Source organism: Serinus canaria, chromosome 1A (genome assembly GCF_022539315.1).
Source record: "Serinus canaria isolate serCan28SL12 chromosome 1A, serCan2020, whole genome shotgun sequence".
NCBI classification, from domain to species: Eukaryota; Metazoa; Chordata; class Aves; order Passeriformes; family Fringillidae; genus Serinus; species Serinus canaria.
In genome coordinates, this window is record NC_066314.1 from 64,506,303 (window position 1) to 64,527,575 (window position 21,273).

The 21,273-nt window shown below is 41.4% G+C and overlaps 1 long non-coding RNA gene across 5 annotated transcripts in view; it reads right to left on the minus strand.

Annotated features, from left to right (window-relative positions):
- The window catches only part of LOC108962759 (uncharacterized), an 89,146-nt gene extending 68,589 nt beyond the window's left edge, over window positions 1-20,557 (minus strand). For all 5 annotated transcript variants that reach the window (XR_007776585.1, XR_003945929.2, XR_007776582.1 and 2 more), the window contains exons 1-3: window positions 20,458-20,557; window positions 5,678-5,861; window positions 709-881 (exon numbers count right to left, since the gene is read on the minus strand). This is a non-coding gene — a long non-coding RNA (uncharacterized LOC108962759). The remainder of the gene's footprint in view (window positions 1-708; window positions 882-5,677; window positions 5,862-20,457) is intronic.
- Window positions 20,558-21,273: the final 716 nt, after the last annotated feature.

Consider the following 21,273-nt stretch of genomic DNA (forward strand, 5'->3'; position numbering starts at 1 on the left):
AAAAAGTCATGTATAAGAGAACATAATGACAGCCTCTGGAAAATGCTCTTTAAATAAAATCCTATGGCTGCAGTCTTGGAGAAGGGATCCTGACGACACCACAGCTACCTGTACTATGTTGGCAGAGAAATAAGGAAATACACTAGAAGAGTTTAATTCACTTAATGTAATGAACACCACTACAAAACACAAACCAAAAGCACTAAGGACAAACAATGGCATAACCTGTACACAGGTTATGCAGCTATTTCTATATTTCAGCTATTTTTTAGGAGCTAAGCAAAACAAAATACATTGTCCTACTCAGTGGTTCCTACTTTCCCTGCTTATGCTAACACTTATTTTTGATAGTTGCACACTTCTGCACTTTGACACACATTTTCAAAAGAATAAAGAAAACTTAATACTTTTTACTTTTACTTATATAAAGTATATAAACTTAATACTTATTACTTTAATAAAAGTAATTTCTTTATATATACATATATATATTTATATATACTTAATTCTGGTAGTAAGCTTGGGCTTATTGTTTGTTCTGCTTTGATTATTTAAACAAATATTGCACTGATATTTTCTAACAATGCCATTGCTCCTATAGACAAGGGTCAATGCACAAAGAGGATCCTCTCTGCCTCAGAATTATACCTTCATGCTTTCCACCAGCTTCTACTTTGCAACTGATTGTTTCTTTATTTTTAATCTTACCTTAAGCATCAGAAGGCCTGCAGGAGTCCTGCAGATGGTGGGATAGAAAACTTCTGCTTGGTGACTTTCACTATGCATTTTGCTTCAGATGAGTAAGAGCTTTTCCAGCATTAAAATAATTTCTGCTGTAAATTTTACACTCCTGACAGGGTGACTACATCCAGGCTGATATGCTGCAAAAATAATAAAAATAATAACTTTCACCACCCAGAAACAGGCAAATATATATCAACTGAAGCAGTAAAAGTCTGCAAGGGTTTTCTTTTCTCTGCTTTTGTAACTCTGGGGCAGGATATCAGTATTAGCCGTAAGAGAAAGGCTGCCCGCACACTGCATTTAGATCTTGAACACACAAAGAGGTACACAGACCAGTGAGAGTATAGAAGTCAGAGTTTTGCAAGAACAACCATTTTTTGAACAGGGTCATATGTTGTAAGCAGGGAAGAACAAGACATATTTTGTGCACACATTTTAAGTTCGCAAAAGCGGCGATTCTCAAACAGCCCCCCAGACAAGGATTCTGTTCTTTCTGTGTCCTCAACCTGCTGCTCGCTGCTTCTCTCTCTCAATCCATGAGCTTCACAATGGCACTGCACAGAGCAGTGCCCTTTGTTGGGACACTGCACTGTGCCACCAGGAAAATCAGCAGCTCTCCAGCTGCTCCCTACACAGGCTGGGGAAGCAGAGCAGTTCCCTGCACGGGGAAGCAGGACAGAAGCAGTGAGCAGTGCTTTGAGCTGCACACCGCGTGCATTTCAGCGCTGCGGGAAGGACCCGCGCCTGCTCCTCCACTTCCACCTCACAAAGTAACAGAGCAAACCTGACCCGGTGTAGGGGTGACATCACGGCCTCTCAAGCATCTTGTGGAATATTTATCACCACGCTTTTCTGGCAGGCAGAGTAACCATGCTACAGGCTGAGGTAGCATCTCACTTGGCAATTGCACAGGCTGTAAACTCACACTGGAGACTTCCTCAGTACAACTGTGTCCTATGGCCAGGAAGCCGGAGATGGAATTAACATTGTGAGCATAAATCTAAGATAAAACTCATCAGTGGATGCAGAATTATCACTCTCTCTCAGCAGCCAAGGGCCTCCTCCACACAGCTCAGCTCAGCACAAGCCCATCCTGCACCTGGTGCTCCATGAGGATCCATTGTGGATGTGGCAGGCTGGCCCTGGTTGAGCCACACCTCACAGAGGCAGGAATTCCTCCTGCCCTGCTCACACAGTGCTTGCAGACACCTCAAAGACTCCTTGAGCAGTATTTGAGCTGCTTGACAATTCTATCTTTAGGGGTTATTACTGTGCAAGTTTTACCTGTAAAAATGCTTGTCCCACACTGGAAAAATATGTAAATAACCCTGCTTGGTAGCTTTATTAAAATTGAATGTATTTTTGTATTTATATTTAATAAAACATATGAAATACTAAATGTAACTGTACCCATGTACAATATACTAACTCACAGCTTTCTATAGCAACACATATGCTGCTGGACTCATCAAGCGATTTCTGTAGGGGCAGGGTGATTAATTTCAATCCATACTTCTAAACACGTGTCTCACAGCATTAATATATACTTTAATTACTGTGCCAAGCAGATGAGCACATAATAGCAGCTATCATTTCAGAACTTTACAGATGTGGTTCACTATTTGAAAAAACCCCTCTTGGATGAACATTTGCTTTACAAAAGCAGCAGATTCTTGATCTTATCGATGTTGCTTTATTTAAAAATCAAATCACAATTTCATGATACTCAGTATTGTTCTTAAAGCCTTGGGTTCTGCAGTTATGCAATTACATGACACCTAACAATTTTTAAGACTAAGTATATCTCTAACTGTTGGGTTTTATGCTTAAAACCTGTATTTCAGCAGCCCAAAAACCACTCTGCAAAGAAACTCTACAGTGCTTTAACATCTTCTAGCATTTAAACTATGACATGATTTTTGATTCTAAGCTAATATTTTTGTATATTAACAACTGAAATTAGTAATGCCAGACTATTCACCCAGGAATCTGCTGTGAAGGCCAAGGCCAGCCAACAGCATCAGCTCCTGGCACTGCTTCCAGCAGATGGTCAGCAGAAACACCCACACCTCTTAAAGGGGCTGGACAAGAGTGATGCAGCTCACAGGGAGCCATTCTGCCTGTCCTGGTGCCAGCATCCCATGGGACAGCATGGGTCAGCCCCAGCACTGTCCTGAGAGGCTCCTGTGCCACCCCTCAACCTGCTGAGCAATACTGCAGTGTAGGCAGAATGACAAGAACCCCCAAAATGACCATCAGCCCTGTGAGAAGGGGCTAAGGGACCTGAGTAGGCTTTGATGACAGCCCCTCCACACCCAACAGGAGGCTAGGAGAAACCAGAGCCAGATTATTCACAGTGGGGTGTGGTGGGAGAACAAGGGACAACAGACAGAATTTGAAATACAAAAGGTTCTCGTTAGAAACAATAGAAAAACCTTTCTGCCATGAAGTCAGTCAAGCAGGGGAAGGGGCTGCACAGAGAGGCTGTGCAGTCTCCATACTTGGAGGCGTTCACGACTTAACTGAACAAACCCTTGAACCACCTGGTATCAGCTGGCCAAGCTCTGAGCAGGAGGCTGGACTAGATGCTTCCCAAGGTCCTTCCACTCTGAAGGATTAGCCTATGACCCTGTGCTGCTGACCATTGCTGCCTAACTGGAATGTTCCCTGGAGCTCATCTCTTGAAAGATTTTATTTGCTCTGTTCACTTCTCAGAGACCCTTACTCTTGACACCCTTCAGGCCCTGGAAAAGTGTCTTGTCTGACACTAGTGGGACTTTTTTCCCTCTAAGAGCCAAGAGCTTCAGACAGTTGAACCTTAAAGTATTTCAGCAAATACTCTAGAGCTCACAGGGTGGGTTTGGACTTTACTGTTCTATATAGTAACAGCACACACACAGCACACACACATACACACCCAGCATTTAACATGCACAACAGAGGAGTAAAATATCTGTTAATTTTTTCCTCATCATGAACCCAATCCAATTTAGTTTAGGACATTTTCCCCTTATCTTTTAAAACATACAATTCCACATCTCACCTTGACATATCTTTTCTCACTGAGGTGAAAACCACAGCTGAAACTACTGGTATAAATGTACTTCCATCACTTTCCTCCTGCACGTGTTCTACATTTTCAGCTCCCAAAGCATAGTGCAGAGATCAGGAAGAGCCCTATGGCAGCTTGCATGCAGAACAGAAACCCAGAAGCCACTAGCAGCCTGGCCCATGAAGCAGATTTCCACACATGGACCTGTTTTTATGGCTACTGGAATCCCTAGAATAACACCACCAATACAACCTTACACAAAGGAACTAAGAAGCAGTGGTGTTGAGCTATCTAGAACCCAAACTATCAGACATTTGAAAATGCTCCTTAGGCTCTTACATGACGTCCTGGGGACATTTTGGTACACGCAGCCTACTGCTCAAGTCTGAAAATAGGACAGAGGGAACTCACTGAAACAAGTCTTACAAGTAGTTAGAAATACACAGCTATGACAGGTGACCCCAAAGCAACTCACACACAGTCAGCACAAACCTACCATACTCTTATTAGAAGATCACCCGCCTAAAGCAACTGCTTTAGCTCCTGGGATGCTTCTGCTTAATTTCTTTGTCTTGTCCAGCTGGGCCCTAACTCCATTTTGCCAATGTGTATAACTTCCCCTTAGAAAATATCAAATGGACAAATCAGGTTCCAGCCTCTGGAACCAAGATATTACTGAGCTCCATAAGCTATTAAGGGGTTTCAAATTATGGCAAACAAATCCCTCAAGGCTCACTTAGAAAAAAAATATAAAAACACAGGTCTAAGCTTGCCAGACTGTCTGCCTCTCACATTCACACAAACCCGCCTCAGAAGAAAAAAAAAAATCTTTATTATGTATGAGGTACAGACCATCTGCGATGGGCTTTGAGAGCCAACTTAAAAGTGGGGGGGAGGAGAGTGTTCCCAACTGCATTCACAGTCAGTGAAGAGCTTGAGACTCAGCAGCTGTCTGTGAGCAGGGAAGAGGTGGTGGGTCAGGATGAATGAGGCTGCACAAGACCTGCCAGGGTCAAGGATGGAAAGGCACATTGTTACACACCAACTGTGTGTAGAAGCATATGGAGAACAGCAGCAAGAACCAAGAAAACCTCGTGGAGACAGTAAGATCATCCTATAAACAAGGTATTCTAGGAGTGCTGCTTCCCTTTCACTGCAGAAAAATAAGGAATGATATTATTATGTGGTTGTAATACAGACCACTGAATGCCTCGTGCCATGGGAAGTAAGAATAGCAACAGCAGTAAACTGGTAGCAGTAAATATGGGAAGGCTTTCTTTTTTACCCTTTCTTTTAGAGAATTATACACACCTTTCCTTTCCATATCAGTCCTCAAAATTTTTGTAATTCTTTTGACACCTCTTTTCATTACTCCACTACACATATCTGAATTAGCCATTTACTGTTATGCATACCATACAGCTCAATAATGTTTCATTTCTGAAAAGGAAAAAAATTACATATTTTTAAATTTTAACCACCGAAACTAGAGTTAGAATTAACCCTCTCTGCCCAAAAACCCCCAAATTCCATGAGAAAATTTTCTAACATCTAGCAGATTGCTGCACCTTTTTGTGTTTGCAGCTCAACAAACAGGATAGTTCCTTTGGCTGCAAATGAACTGCAACCAGGTTAATATAAGTAAACCCTTACAAGTGACTGTTGCTGATTCTGTCAGGAAGCAAATCTATTTACATCTCTACTCACGCCAAAATCATCACAAGTATTTATCCTGTTTCATAAAATTTTGCAGGCTTTTTAAACACTTCAAATTAAACCCTGCATCACTGATATCGCTGGCTAAAACTCCCTCATGCCTGTGGGGCCAGGCTGTCACCCAGACCATGAGTGTGTGTATGGGCTGATCCTGAGAATACTTACCAGCTGTGGAAGAGGCACTGGTGAATCTCGCTGTCACACACCAAAATCCCTTTTCCCAGGTCTGCTCCACCTGGATGCTGGAGATGAGGGCTCTCCACGCCGAATCCACGGGCTCAGACCTCGGGCGTGCTGCAGCAGCTCCACAGCCAGCGAGCTCTGGCCCTTCCAAGGGCCAGAGCAGGACCTGCGGGTTTGCAATGAGGCAGCTCAGGTGTGGGCTCTGCTGAGGAAGCACTAATCCCCAGGGAAAGGGTAGGGTGGGGAGTTTGGGGCAGCAGCAACTCCTAGCAGCTTCCAGGAGGCTTGCCAGAGGTTGTCTGCCAGCACCCCAGCTCTGCTCCTGCACAGAGCCCGCGCATGTCAGGGCCTTCGGCAACACCGCGCCTGCACAGGAGGCTGAGGCCTGGTGAGAACAGGCACCTTCCAGATGGGCACCAGGACATCGCTTTCCCTTTGCTCAAGCACTACAAAGACTAGGAGAAACAGTGCAGGAGTGCTGGGCTTAAATTTGCTCATTTATTTAAAATAAGGTCAATTTTGCCAGTATCTGTGCCAATATCTGTAGAAAATTTACGGGCTGTGCCTCTGCAACTCCACACTGGTCTGCATACACTAAGCATCAATTCAGATGAGCCCTTGCTATGAGAATGCCTTTTTACCCACCTATCTAGGAATATGGTTATGCCTAAGCAGGGAATTTTAAGTTGTTTCCCAGACTGTTCCTGAATCCAACTGCAACCTGTTTATTTTGACCTCAGTTCTTAGAAACTGTTGATGCCACGGTAGAAATATGCTGTGTGTTCCAACAGGCAACAAACAGTCCTAATGAGAGCACACTCCATCTGTGCTGCCAGTGCACACAGCCTCAGCCTATAGCTCAGACACGCTGGAGCTGAGCGTGCAGGGATGAGCTCATGCTGCAAGGGACGTCCTGGCACAGCAGAGCTCCCCGAAACAGGCCTCTGGGAGAGTCCTGAGGCAGCCAGGGTAGGCACCAGCAGCACTTGAGCTCTCCCCTCCCCGTTCTGAGTTTGCAGAGTACAAGCATTTATGTTTTTTAAAACGTTCCAAAACTACGAAGCAAAGAAAGCTGACTTAAAAACTGCCCAGTGCTCTCAAAAGGTAGGAGTTAAAGCGTGCAGAACATATGGCACTATTTACTGCCGGCTCGCACACTGAATTCAAGGGAATTTTCCATCAGCCTCGTACTCTCTGCAAAAGGTACATTACAGAAAAATGCATGTGGGGATCCTTTAATTTCTCTTGCATCTTCTCTTATAAGATGCAGCTGGGGAGCAACACCCACTGGTATTGGTAGCATGAAACGGCGATCCTTTCCTGTTACCGAGGTCTGGTACAAATTACCATGGATTTAGAGGCACTTTATAAAAGACAGCACTGATTTGTTTCTAAATTTGTATCTTGATTAAACTGTCAGGCTATAGCACAAATGCAGAGCTCACCTGACTTTAAAATCCTACAACAATAACTTATCCAAGAAGTGCAGTACAATTTGAAAATGCTTATAAATGGATCAATACTATGTTTTATGTTTAGATTTTACATCTCGGTCATGCCAAATCAAATGGAATAGAAGCAGCACTTTACATTCAAACTGTAAACTCAGTGTGCTCCAAATCAAACTGTATGTGAGGGGAGACTGTGAAGCAGGATTTTAAAATCCACCAAGCTGGCCAACAGGATAACACCTGCATTATTATTTTCAGAATTATCTTTAAGTGTGTCGTGGTAAACAAAAAAACAAATATAAAGGGCCCAAACTCCTATTCTCAGGAACTCGCATGCAAACTTGCATGGGTCAGATCAGTGTTTTTCAGCATTTATCCCTGTAAGTAGAGCAGAATTTGGTCTCATCCATTACAGCAAAGTAATTTATTCCAGAATAGCTTCAATGATACCGAATATATTTTAACTATCCAGAATCTCAACATCTAGGATTAGTGCTGCAAACACACATAGGCATTGCAGTCTAATGAAAGAAAACGTCAAGAGAAATATGGTGCAGCAAAAGTGAGATCAGCCATGCAGAACTTCCAAAAAGTAGCTTAGGAATTAAACTACTATTATTAAAGCTACTGTTATTGAACTATGTTAGAGCTTTCACAGTTTATAGAACCATTCTGCATAATGCAAATATTATAAAACAGAATGGATCAGTTTTCCATCATAATTACAAGCCACTGCTGTTCCTAAAGCTTTTGCTTTTTTAACTGATGTTCTTGTATGTTTGAACACAGTTTTTCTACTTGCTTTTACAGGGTATCCATGTAAGAAAAGAGCTATTCTAAATTAATTAATCAACACACACCCTTCCAAAGAGGGAATATATGATAAAAGTATTACATAGTGAAGTTCAGGCATATTTTTATACTCACAAAAGAGGGTAATTGATCCTCCCCTCTCCCCAGTTTCAAATGTGGAACTTGGCTGCTATGGATTCTTTCCCACACAAATCAAGCCCTAGCTCTTTTGAATTGAAACAATATGGGATGATTATTGTGGGAAATTTTTTACTGTTACTGTAATTTAAAACTTTCTGTACCTAATTTTGCATTTTCTATAAATCAAAAACCCATTTCACTTAGGGCTACAATTAAACAGAGGAAATCAAAGACTAACTTCTAAGCAAGTCTTGCTATTAATCATAGGACAAACTAGTAGTACAACCACTTTTACTGCAGTTCCTTTCTGCCTGGGAACTACATTTTCATCTGAAGCTTGAGTTCTTTAGAGGAGGCTGTGCCACAGATGAGACAAATTAAGCAGAAGTACAGCAATAGGGAGAGCACCATGTGCTGTTGAGGATGAGCCTGCCCAGCAGCCCAGCACAGGGCTACTGCAGAGCCAACCACTCAGCGTCTGACACTGCCATTCCAGAAGCTACCATGCTTCTTCCCTCACCAGGAGCAGCCACGGAGTCACGTCTGTTGCTTTACATATCTGAACTGAAATCAGCATCTTTCTCCTTTTAAAAGAAAAATGTACAAAAGCAGTGGATTTCAACACTGAAGTTTGTATTGAAAACAGGACACACAAATACAAAATTAAATCAAAAATGTGCAAAATGAAACCGTGGAGAATATGGAAACATAGGTCTTCTGTTTTTTCAAATTGGAAATCAGATGATGTATTTTTATTTTCTAAAAATAAAAAATGCATATTGATTGCTAGACAAAATAAAACATGAATTCTCAAATCAACAGAAACATGTTTCACCCAGCTGTCTTTATTTTTTTTTTCTGTCTCTGTTTCTCAAAGAAAAATCTTTATGTCATTTCTTTTTTTTTCATGTATTTTAGGGAGAGGTTTAATGTCTCATGGTGTTAGTCTTTGCAAAACTCCTACAGAGGTACAAGTCATACAAGTCATCACATTATTTACAGTTGTATATCTACATAAGAATAGGTGATACTAGTAACTTATTCATAAAATATATGCTCAAAAAAAAAAAAATTGGCTTCCAGTTAAATAGTCCACAATGTGCATATTCCATGCTAAAGAGGAGCCTTTTACCAACTGCAAAATAAAATTCAAATGTATCTTGTAAAAAATGCCACTTTTTGAAATCAGACACAAAGAAAACAGCTGTGAGGAGTTTGAGGCGTTATTGGAAGAGCTTCTTACACAAACAAAACAAAACCTTCCCAACACTGACTTACGACTCTGTGATTCAACAAAACCTGAACGGAAATGAGCACAACACCTGAATGGTTTCACCTCTGAGCACAACTAGATTTCAAAAGTAAATGACTTAACTAAGGCTATAGATTGAAACATTGTTTTACCATTGATTTTCTTCCTAACTAAGATCTCTCACATACTTGCAGCTCTCATTATCTCTGACAATGAACTCCTGCAGCAACTGACACATCTGTTTCTCAAAAAGTGCACTGAAACCATGTCAGAGGCTGTGGCGCCAGGAGCTCCCAGGCCTTTGCTTCAGGCTGCTGATACCTGCTCAGCCCTTTGAGCACACCTTTCACTGAGGACAACAGGGAGCTTCTTCTGCTTTCCTCTGGTCGGCTTATCAGTCAAAGCCAGGCACTGACCACACAGAAGGTGCACGAGCAAAACAGTGCCTGCAAACACAGCTTTGCCTTGCAGGAATGTTGAAAAGACTGGATATCAATTGATCTAAAGGGTGAAGAAAGAAAGAGTGAGAAAAACCCAAAAAATCAAACACAGAAGTTTGGAAGTCTCATGCAAAGAGCATGAAAAAAGCCCAGAGCACTCACTTCATGTAGATAGCTACAAACCCTGCCCAACTCCACAGTCCAGACTGGAACATCTACACCTTCTCTTTTTCTCTTTGGGTTTATCACATTAATTTCTTCCATTTGATCTCAACTGATACTGCAAACAAGGGAGCAGAGCTGCCAGCCCCGGCCAGCTTGTACACCCCTGATACTCAGGACATCCATATGCAGCTGGGCCTGGGAGTGGAAATGAGAGTCCAGGACCACTAGCTAACAAAAGCACTCCTGAGCCAGCTGGAGACACCAAAATAAACACCAGCACCGCACCTTAGGGGCCCAGCAGCACTCACCCGAAGACTTTCAAGCCATTAATAATCAGAATATAAAGCTGCCAAACTGGGCAGAGGAATACTAGGAAACATTCCAGAGAAGTCTGGCTGCAGGACTCTTCTATTCCTACCTTTGGTTCAAAGCACTGGTTTGCAACTCAGCACCAAGCAGCTGGGGATAAAGGGAGAGGGGATGTGCTGGAGAGGCAGAGAGGACAAGGGAAGAGGACACAGAGAGTCCCAGTCCAGGACTACATGGGGGTGCACAGGTCAGTCCTATGCATAAGCACCTGCAGGACTTGGTTTTCACAGGCACATTTATTAAAAATGCAGAGAAAAACTAAACCCAAACAGCTTTTCCAGTGTTTCTGAAACACCCTGGCCTGCTGGAGCTGTCCACATGGTGGAACCAGCGTGGCTCTGTGCACTCAGCTGCTCCTCGCTGAGCATCCCCTGCATGTCTGGGGCACTCCAGGTTGCCACGATTTTGGGGAAGGGACACTGGACACAAGAGTGACCCAGACATCTGCTGCTCCAGCCATTGCAGTGCCACAGTGCCAGTGTGGACAAATCTGCCTCCTGGCTCCCAGAAGCCAAGCTCCTAGTGCAAACAGAGTAGAGGCTGCTGCAAAAAGAAAGGAATCCTAAACTCAATTACATTTAGGCAAGCAGGAGGATAAAAATAATAGAATTGTCAGAAAGAAAAAAAATAAATATCCAGCAAACAAAACATGTAAAATATGCTTATGTCTTTATTTTTAAAAGTTGCCTCCCAGCTTTTTGTTCTGCAGAGAGCACATAAAACGTTATGATTTGTAATTTCTAGTTTTCATGGTCATTGTTTAGTATTCTGTAAAGAACTGGAGGATTGTTTTTTTTTTTTAATTTTTTTATGCAATGATCTACCTAACCTCCCCATATAACCTTAAAATGCTATCAACACACCAGATTTTAATTACTTGCACAGCAGAATCCTAAACTGGAAGGATAAGAGAGCAGACAATTTCACAGCATCCTTCTCCCAAGACGTTCAGATCTGATCTGAACTTTGACTTCAGGTATATTGATGCAGATGCTGAATGTGTAAGTCTCTCCTATTATTTATCAATGCATAAAACAGAGAGATTAATTTACAAGATAGTGGTGATGAAAGAAACCTTATGGCAAGCAATACATAACCTTCCCACTTTGGTAAGGAATACTAGTGAATTTTGGGAGGCAAGGCCTCTCAAAGCTATGAGAAAAAGCCTCCATTCAAAGGCAGTCAAGGCCCAGAACAGCAGCTACACCCCAGATGTAGCCTACAAGATGCCTCTTGTGCAAAGGCAGCACTGGACCCCTCAAATTTCCAAGCAACTCTCCCCTCCCAGAGCAGTGTTCTGTGCTGTGTGTTGGCTGTATCTGGTTTATTCAGACATCAGCTGTTTCTCACACCAGAAATCTCATCAGCAACACCAGATTTATCTCCAACCTATAAGAGGAAGTGCTGAGGCATGGAAAGAGGAGGAAACTTGAAGAGGCTCTTACTCTTATACCCAAGGCTGAGTAAAAAAGAACCTCCCAACTTCTCACTCACTTTTCCAAACAATGGCATCACAATTCCCAATTCATCAAGGCCTAATTTCTGGACAACAGCATTTCGGGATGCATATTTTGCAAACTAAAGGATATGATAAGAAAAGATAGAAGAATGACTAAATAAAGTCGGTGATCAAAATAATCTGCAGTCCCAGAAGTGTTAATTATTCTCTGTATCCATTATTTCATCCAGTGGCTTCTACAGTAGTACCTCATGGTACACAACAGACAGAAAAAAGCTGGGGGCTATCTGAAGTGATTTGAGTGGGCCTTAAACTTTTTGCAGGCCTTGAAATAGCCATTAGCATGAAGCTGAAATTCACTCTGTGAAGAGTGGCTTTATTTTTTTAATTGCCATTAGAAGCAGACCCACCCGACAGCTACTGGTCACCCGTGGAAACTTTTTTGTCCTGAGCATGCTACAGAAAAGCTCATACAGAGCCAGAACTGAGGCTGCAAGCACACTGGCAAAGTGGCTTTTCACCTTGATCTCCTGGTGTTAATTGAACTGTAAGATTTTTCTATTTGTTCTTCCACTACTTGCAACTTTAATAGACACAGTTAAGGGGCAGGCCTAGTTTTTCACAGATTAATGTTCAGGAGAGCTTGTTAGCACTTCCTGCTGAAATCTTCACTTGCTCTTCCATTTAATGTTTAAGTTAGATTGTATCTCAGGAGGAACACACTGAACAAAAAAAGTTACAAAATTCAGAAACTGGATACAGGTGCACTCATCCCCCTTTTCCAGGTGAAATCCAACCCACCACCAGGCCTGTGTGGAATCTTCAGTTCATTCAGCTCAGCAGGCATCAAAAGTTAAAAAGCTTGCAGCAATTATTTCAACAATAATGGAATTTTAGTGCTTCTGTGTCCAGCCCAGAACCTTATATGGGTGTAAACCAGCCTTATCCAGCTGACACTGTAAAGAAATCTATTTTGGGAAGAGAATGATGCTCATACTTTAAGTTCCTTCCAACTTGATAAAACCGATTGCAAGACATGGCCTGCAGTGTCCTGGACCAAAGAGACCTGCACAGCAAGGACACACACACATGTATGGCACCTCCACAAATGAAGGTCTCCTTAAAAAATTACACTTACTTTATGTTCAGTGACTTCCACTCTGGCCTGCTCCTTACAACAGTCACAACCACCTTCCAGTCGGCTTTCCTGTCCAACCAGCCCACTCCTCGAGACTCCAGGCCACCTTGTTCCCAGCTGACTGCACCTGCAGCCATGTGCTATTCCTTAATATATTTTAATTAATTAATTAGATAGAAATCCTTTCTCTTCTCTTAAGCAACACTGCTGAGCTTTAATTACTGAAAGCATTTTGGGGAAAACAAAATGCAAGCACCAGGTACCATTTTTATGCTGTTAAATACCACCCCCAAAAACATTTTGTGTTATAGAGAAGTAATCACTACTTTAAGTAAAGTGCTAAATAGCATCTTAAATGTGTACATGTGAATACTGTACATGCAACCTCACCAAATAGGAGCACACTCATACAAAAACTCAGATCTCATACGTGAGACATATACATAGTAACTCAGGTTATACTTTAAATGAAATAATTTTATAGAGACATTCAAAGGTACCAATAAGACAGTAGAAATAATTGTTTTAGTATAATTTAAAATGTAAATGTCATGTAATATGTAATTTAAATGTAAATCTGCACCTTAAACCTTCAATCCATCAATGTAAATCTCCATATAAGAAACAAAATTTCCATGTGATCATGTTAATTCTTCCTTCTATAATAATTATAGAACGAGAAACGTATAACCTTCAATTAAAAACTAGTAACTAGCTATCTTCAAACAGATCGAGTTGAAAAACTGTTTTTATAAAGTGGATACTAATAAAAATAAATTTTAAAATGTTAATTATTTATTCACATAATAACGAAGTAATCAAAAACACCCCTATATGTCACACTGCATTAAAACCAAAACTAAACCTCACGATGAACTCCTGCAGCAAAATTATATCCATCCTTTGTGCCTGTAACAGAGTTTCCATCCATTCTGGGATGTGATCAATTCCTTACATTCACCCTGCAATTCATAAATGCATGCTGGATTAGGAAGAATACTGATGCTGTGTCCCTTAAAGGAAGAAAGCAGGATTCTGAAACTTCTTGGGTTAAACTGGGTAAAGCAAGGAGGTACAAAAGCTCACTGCCCAAGTCTGAAGGTTGTGCAGAATGTAGCATTCTTTAAATGCACTTTAAGAGTCATTCGAGTTCAGGCTTCCTGCATCAGGTTTTCAAATTAGTGTTAGTTGGGTTTGAGAGCACAATCCAAAACCCTCTGATATCTGTGGGAGACTTTCCACTGACTCAGGACTGGATATACTATTTTGTTTCCTATAGACAAATCAGACAATACATCTTATCTGCCAAAGGTAACAAAACGATCATGGGAACTCTCCATTCCAAAAAAAAAAAAAAAAAAGAAAAAAAAAAGTCTGCAACCAGAGAGATAAATAAATATATACATAAAAAAAGGAGAAAATAAAGAATTATTTATCCAAGAGGAAAATCTTTTGAAAATGATACTTGCTGTATATACAAATGTAGAAGTAAATATACAGAGGTCTTTGTGTTTGGGTAGCAAAACAAATACAGTGATCAAAATCTCTTGGATGCAACAAAACAGCCTTCCTAGCCTTTTGCAGACTGCATTCCAATAAAAAGCAAGAGCAGTTCTGAAAAGATTGCCAATGCATTTAGAAGTCCATGTCAAAGCTTCCTGTTCACCAACACAGAACTGCCTGAACTGAAACAACTGTCCATCTGAGACACTGTCAATATTTGTAGCTGCTTTATGGTTATTACACACTGCAGATGAAAATGCAAATGAACTCTCCCACAGAACAGCCCCTCCTCGATCACCTATGCTACTGCGATTCCCTGAGACCAGTCACTGTGAGCAGTGCTTCAGAAATAATAACGTAACTTGTGTGAAAAAACAGCATTTGGTGATCACTTTTACAGGCCCCTTAAACTGACTCCTCTCTCTGAGGAATTAACTTCAGTGTAAAACACCTTGGCCTAGCAGGGCTGTGAAAAACAAAAACGTTCTGCTCTCACTTATTTCTCTAAGCAACTCAGTTCAGCGGCCTGTCCCCCCAGCATTAAAATAAATAGACTTGATGGTGCTGCTCCTTGTCTTCCAGCTCCTGTTTGCAGGGTACTTTCCTACTTTTGGAACTATGTAAAATGAGGAGAAAAAAAAGCAGAGAAAAATAAAGAAAACAACACCAGCCTAAATAGTACTATTTTATAATTTGGCACTCCAAAAATATTTGCCTCTGTAGTTATAAAACCATGTGAACTCTTTTATTACTGAAATTGTAGCTGGCCTCTCCTCTGGAAATGTCTGCTTACATTGACAAAAGAACTTCAGGAGCTGAATGAATACCACAGCAAACATATTTGTGTGAAGGTATCTGAATAAATGGGCAACATGCTAAGTGTCCTTCAGATTTAAAGTATGGCAAAATATCAGTCAGCAATTCAAATGCAATCAATCAAGGGCTGTAGAAAATGATGACTTAATTAATATTTGATAAAGGTATATTGGTTATTATAATAGTAAATTCATTCTTCCCTCCCCTTTGCAAAATGTTCGATCGGTATGCAAAGCAATTTACTTTTCTATTTGCGCTTTAACAAGTTTGAAAAGAGCAAATCACTTTGAAACTCCACACAGATTGGACAGGAGCTAAATGTTTTCCTTGGCAGATAACAGGATACGACAGTTGAGGTTAATTTAAATTTACGTGTGTAAAAATAAATAGGCAGTACATTGCCATCTCAGATCTATAGACTCCTTCCAAAAAGGCTGCCCTAATCCCTAATTTAAATAAAGAATGCATAAGGTAATGCATCAGCTACATACCAAATATTGACCCAGCATTCCCTCTTTTTTATTCATAGAACACTCATTTGGAGCACCAGTGAGATAAAGCTCTTTGGAGCACACCCCCCCCTTTTTTTTTTAAAAAGCAAAACAACAAAACAGGATTCATGCTTAGATGTGTATTTTGGAGCATCATGCATAGACAATTTTTATAAGAGTTTTGCAAAGTTATGTGGAAGACCCTGAAAACCACTGTAGCAGTCAGATCTTTATTTGAAACTATTATGTATATAGTCTTAATCTAAATCCCATTTGAAGTCAGTGAAAAAACCCCTGTCGCCTTCGGAGGCCTTTGGATCAGATCCTTTGTTTCCAGAGGTACAACACAGCAAATTTCAAACGTATGCAAGAACGAGGAGTGTACAACTACTAAATAAATGGTAACATTAATCTGTGAAAAAAGACAGTTTTTATAAAGGGCAACTCAAAATTATGAGATCTCATATTTGATGGTATATTTTTTTTAAAAGACAGGCTGCAAAGGGCCTGATCCTGAGCATTTTATTCCTACATATCCCTCTACAAATGAAGGTGTCTTGAACAGAATTACATTCTATTTTGGAGATCATAAGTTAAATTTAAATAAAACCCTTCTAGAACTGGAGATTTAAAATATCCTCTGTGAATGCAGAGGAATACCTGTGGACAGATTTCTGCGCCATTGCTAAGAGAATCACGGGCTGGTTTGCTCTCTATTGAGAAGTTACAGGCCAGAATTATTAGTGATTCCACAGATCACAAATAACACAGTCTGCACATAGACTATATTAGTGAATATCTGGTGGAGGGGGATTGCTCCAAAGGCCCTCAAACTCAGTTCAACAGAATTCAATGTATTGTGGCTCAGGTATGGAGTCAGATGCATAAACAAGTACAGATCTGCACAGCCCAGTACAGTTTACAGCAGATAAAACCCAGGACTTACAGAAGTGCGTGTGCACTTCCAAACACCTACCCGTCCATTTTCTATCTACTGGGATCACTGCTGGGGAACGCCTATTGTGCTGGCTACAGGGATTCCAACTTTTTGTCTTCTGGCTGTAAACGTGAGTCTAGCTGCACACACACTGAATAAATGAACACTTATCTCTGCGACAATCAAACACGCTGGGCGAGCACACACTGCACGAACACGCATGCAGCCATGAAGGAACACGCTCCACACTGTGTCTTATTTGAGAAACAAGACACATGCAATTATATTTTTAAATTATTTTTCCCCCTTCTCGGACAGGTACAGGCACCAGCATTAGAACTGTGGCAGCGTGGCTTTGTTGTGCATTTCAGACCTGCACAAGCACCACCACTGCAGGGGGAGGAGGGAGGGCTGATTACCGGCACCTGCTTCAAGCTGCGAGGGACTGATGCAGTTAGCAGGAAAAATGCCTAATTAGAGCACATTTCCATTTTCCTGAGGGAAGGTGTCACGATCACGGGCCTGCCCCTGCCCTGAGCACCCATGTGCATGGCAGACTCTGAGCACCAAGGCCCTGCCAAGGTTTATGGAACATGTGGCACACGGATGGAGGCCGAATGCAGCACAGAACCCATTCTGCTCACAGGGGAGCTGATGAAGCACTGAGTGGATGTGAATTACATCCCCCCCTTCAAAAAAAAATCTTTTTTTTTTTTTTCTAAAGAAAACTGGATGAAAAAAGGCATTCCTTCTACTCCTTTTATTTCTCCTTAGCTGCTACCAAAGGTTTATGAATACTTGGCATGCACTATGAGAAGACAGCGCTGTACCCATAGAGCCACACAAAATACAATCCAGCTTCACAGTCCTGCTCATCTCACACATTCAACAAAGACGAGAAGCCCGGACTGCACTCACATCTACAAGAGCTAACTCCCACTCCATTCTCTTTCCCTTTCTTCTCTCCACCTCCTCCTCCCTTTTCCCTCTCCTTTACCCACAATAAAATCTCTCTTATCTGATCCAAACCTGACAACATTAAACCGGACGAAATTACAATTAATTTTAAAAAGTTTAGCCAGATGGCCCAGTTGCTATCTCTGGCAGCAAGGATCCCATGGTAGCCTGCCTGCCTGCAGATCCTGTTCCTCTGGGATCAGTGCTGTGCCATGCACAGAGCATGGCTCTGCCCAGCACTCCACACCCCTCTCAGGCCTAGAACACATGGACCTTACCCTTGTGTTCCCCTCGCTCTCCACACCAGTAGGTAAAAGCCAGATTTTCAGCCAAGGAAGGTGGGAGGTTAACAAGAGACAGTTCATTTACCAGCAACTCCTTAAATTTCCTTTTGGAGGACAAAATTGCATTTTGAGGATTGAGATGAGGGAGAAATCCTCATTTTGCCCTCAACTTGCTCTATCATATTTAAATTCTGTTTCACTCAATTATTACCTGAAAATATGCCAAACTTCATCCTAGCCAGCTATAAAATAAATCTTTTAATTAAGCAAAGTATTGTCTATGCTTTTCATTTTTCATTACATGCACCAAACATTTTGTACTAGAATTCTGGCACTCCAACACAAAACACTTTCAAAATGTAAATGCTCCAGCTCACATGCATAATTTCTGAAGACATTCATCTGAGGGGCTGAATAGTTCTATCAGCAGTTATATTTCAAGTTACAGACTAAAAATAATTTTAAATTTAAACCCTGGAAATTGCCAATCTAATGAACAGATTTTAATCCCTGTTCAATTAACATGCACGTGGTCTTTACACACTGCTATGATCAGCATACTTATAGAAACCCTCACTGTGAAATAAACCAGGCAATTCTGCTTCTTTTACTTGCAGAAGTAATTTCTAGCAAGCCTCCACAAAATAATGAACTAATATGTAAGAAACAATTTTATATTCCTTTAAGCTAGTCCTCATCAACAAAACATCCCCCAAGTATTACAAGCTAAAGATTAAAAGAACACCTTCTTTAGATAAATAGCATCATTAGGAGCAATACTGCCGAGAACTCTGAAATTTCTCAGTGAGGAGTGTTCAGCAGTTTGTGAACCCTCAACTAAAATTTTATTTGCACTGTACCGTGTAGCTGCTATAGGCCTCTAAAAACTACTTTGAAGAAATTAATTTTAGCTATCACCAAGCCATATGCTCCTAAATTCCTTTCCTAATCTACACAGTTCACTAAAATATTCTCTAGTTACTTTGAGCATGATCAGCCAATAAATACTGCTTTACTACTTAAAGTTATGAGTTGTATTTCAGTTTATGTTGCCATAAAACACTTCTAATGCAATGCCAATACGGAGATGGTTTTGATACAATGCTGTCAATGGCCTGAATTTAAAATTATTTTTGCATAAGTCACTAGGTATATTTAAATTATTTTGGGGTTTTTTTTTTTGGGGGGGCTTTATTTAGTTGGGTTTTTTTGTTTGTTTTTTTGCAGAGAAAATCCCTGAACTTATCTGTATTTGGTCTGTTATTTACTTTAAATCCTAGACATAAAAAAAATCAACAGGAATAGATTAAAATAATTTACACAAGCCTCCCATTTTTGCCAGTGTGCAGAAAAAGCATTTTGGTTTAGAAATACATATGAAAGGACTAGTTTCCTCATAAAGTGTCCTAAAATATATTTTTTTCAGATACTTTAATTTCCTCATAGATTAGTCAATTATAAAGAATTGAAAATACCTATTATTGCAAGTCTGGCAATTTCACAGTAGTAATAAATCCTAAGTGTTTAACTATCTGTCAAATTGCACCCAACTCAGTACATCTCTATCCACATGCTACTTTGGTCTATAAATGGCATTACTCTAATATTTAAGTATTCCACTTAAAATAAATTCCTTCATTAACACCCAAAGAGAAAGATAGTGGGAGTGTGCATGAGCATGTGCCAGGTCGCATACATAAAAGATAAAAAGAAAATACACTTTTGGCACTTACGGACCTTTAAAGGCCTTGAAAAACATTAGTTTTTAAATATATGATAAAAATGGTAATTAGAAAGTAATCCTGAACAATTCCAGGTATCAAAAAACTTAAACATGAATGATGAAAATATTTACATTCAAATTCACGTTGCTAAGAAAATCAGGAAATGTAATTGTGATGAGATACAGTCATTGAAGAGCATCAGATAGTTACCTGCAAAGCCAGGAGTTGAGCAATGCCACCAGGTCCCTTCTCTCGTATGTGTCCCTACAAATAAATCCCATGCACTGGCTGGTGGCTACGTTACAGCTGCTCTGCACAGGGATGCTTAATAATGCTTCACGCAGACTGAAATATTAAATAAATGTAAAAAACTTGCACCGCCCAACTTTGTTTCTTCTCTTAAGCTCTCTTCTATTTTTATTTTTTAGAAAGGAAGGGGGAAGCGCCATTCAGGAAAGCAGTTATATTGTGCTCAATGAAGGCAGGACTGGCACAAGTCCTAGAACATTTGCATTCAGAAATAAAAGCTGTGATCGACCTTTGTCTGCTAAGAAAATGAAGCTTGCTGGTTTTAAACAGGCTAGCGAAGGGAGGGGCAGACTCGATAGAGAGGGAGAAGAGAACCTAAAAAACAGCAACAATAGCAAATATTAGTCTATCACATCCTTAATAGGCAGCAAAGCGATCCTCCCGAATGAGCCTGGACCTCGCCGGGCTGATAACGCACTCCTGGTTAATCATAAATTATCAGGCAGACGAGAGGCAATGTGCCGATCCCCACGTAGTTCCCGAAACTTGATTTTCCCACTTGGCATCCCCTGCGCTCCGGCGGGAGCAGCTTACCCTGGCAGGGCGGGACGGCGGCCCGCGAGCCGCCGATGGATGCGGCGCTGGGTGTTCCCCTCGCAGCTCCGCAGTCCCCGGGAAAGCGGGCGGGAGGCTCCGGGCGAGGCGGCGCATCTGCGCGGCCGGGCAGGCCCGGGAGGCGGCCTCGCCCCGCGCCCGCACCGGCCCCGCCGGCAACAATGGGCGGCTGCGAGGGGTGGCAGGGACGGCGGCGAAGGGAAGGGAGCAGAGCAGGCAGAAGGGAAGGGAGAAGAGAGGGGAGGGAGCGAGGGGGGAGAGACGGAGGGAAAGAGGAGAGGAGGGGAAAAAAGAGAAGCGTGTTAAGCTTGTCTGGTAGTTAACAAGTCTTGAATGAAGAATGTTAGCAAACAGACAAACAGCATGTCTGATGCATGCTAATAGTCCTGGCTTTACCACTGACAATATGAATAATTCAGTAGAAAGGAGGGAAAAGAAGAAGCGGTGGGGAGGGGGGGGGGGAAGGAAAAAAAAAAAAAAAAAAAGGCATCCTCCCTTCACGCTCCCAAACGTCTGCAGAGGAGACGGGAATAAAAAGTGTGCCGCAACTTTCTCCTTCCCACCCATCGCACAGAAAATATTCAGCAAAAAGGCCGGTCGGGCACCAGCCCTTTCGCCAGCCCAGCCTCTCGGAGATTTTCGATTCCTATTTTTGTTGCCTATTAATTTCCCCCCCCGCCCCAACCCCCCTCCCTCTTTACCGCCTATTTTACTTCTTTTGTCTGGGAGCTGGCACCTGTCCCAGAGACGGCATTTTACTGCACATCCCCTTTTCCCTCCTCAGCAGAGAAAAGG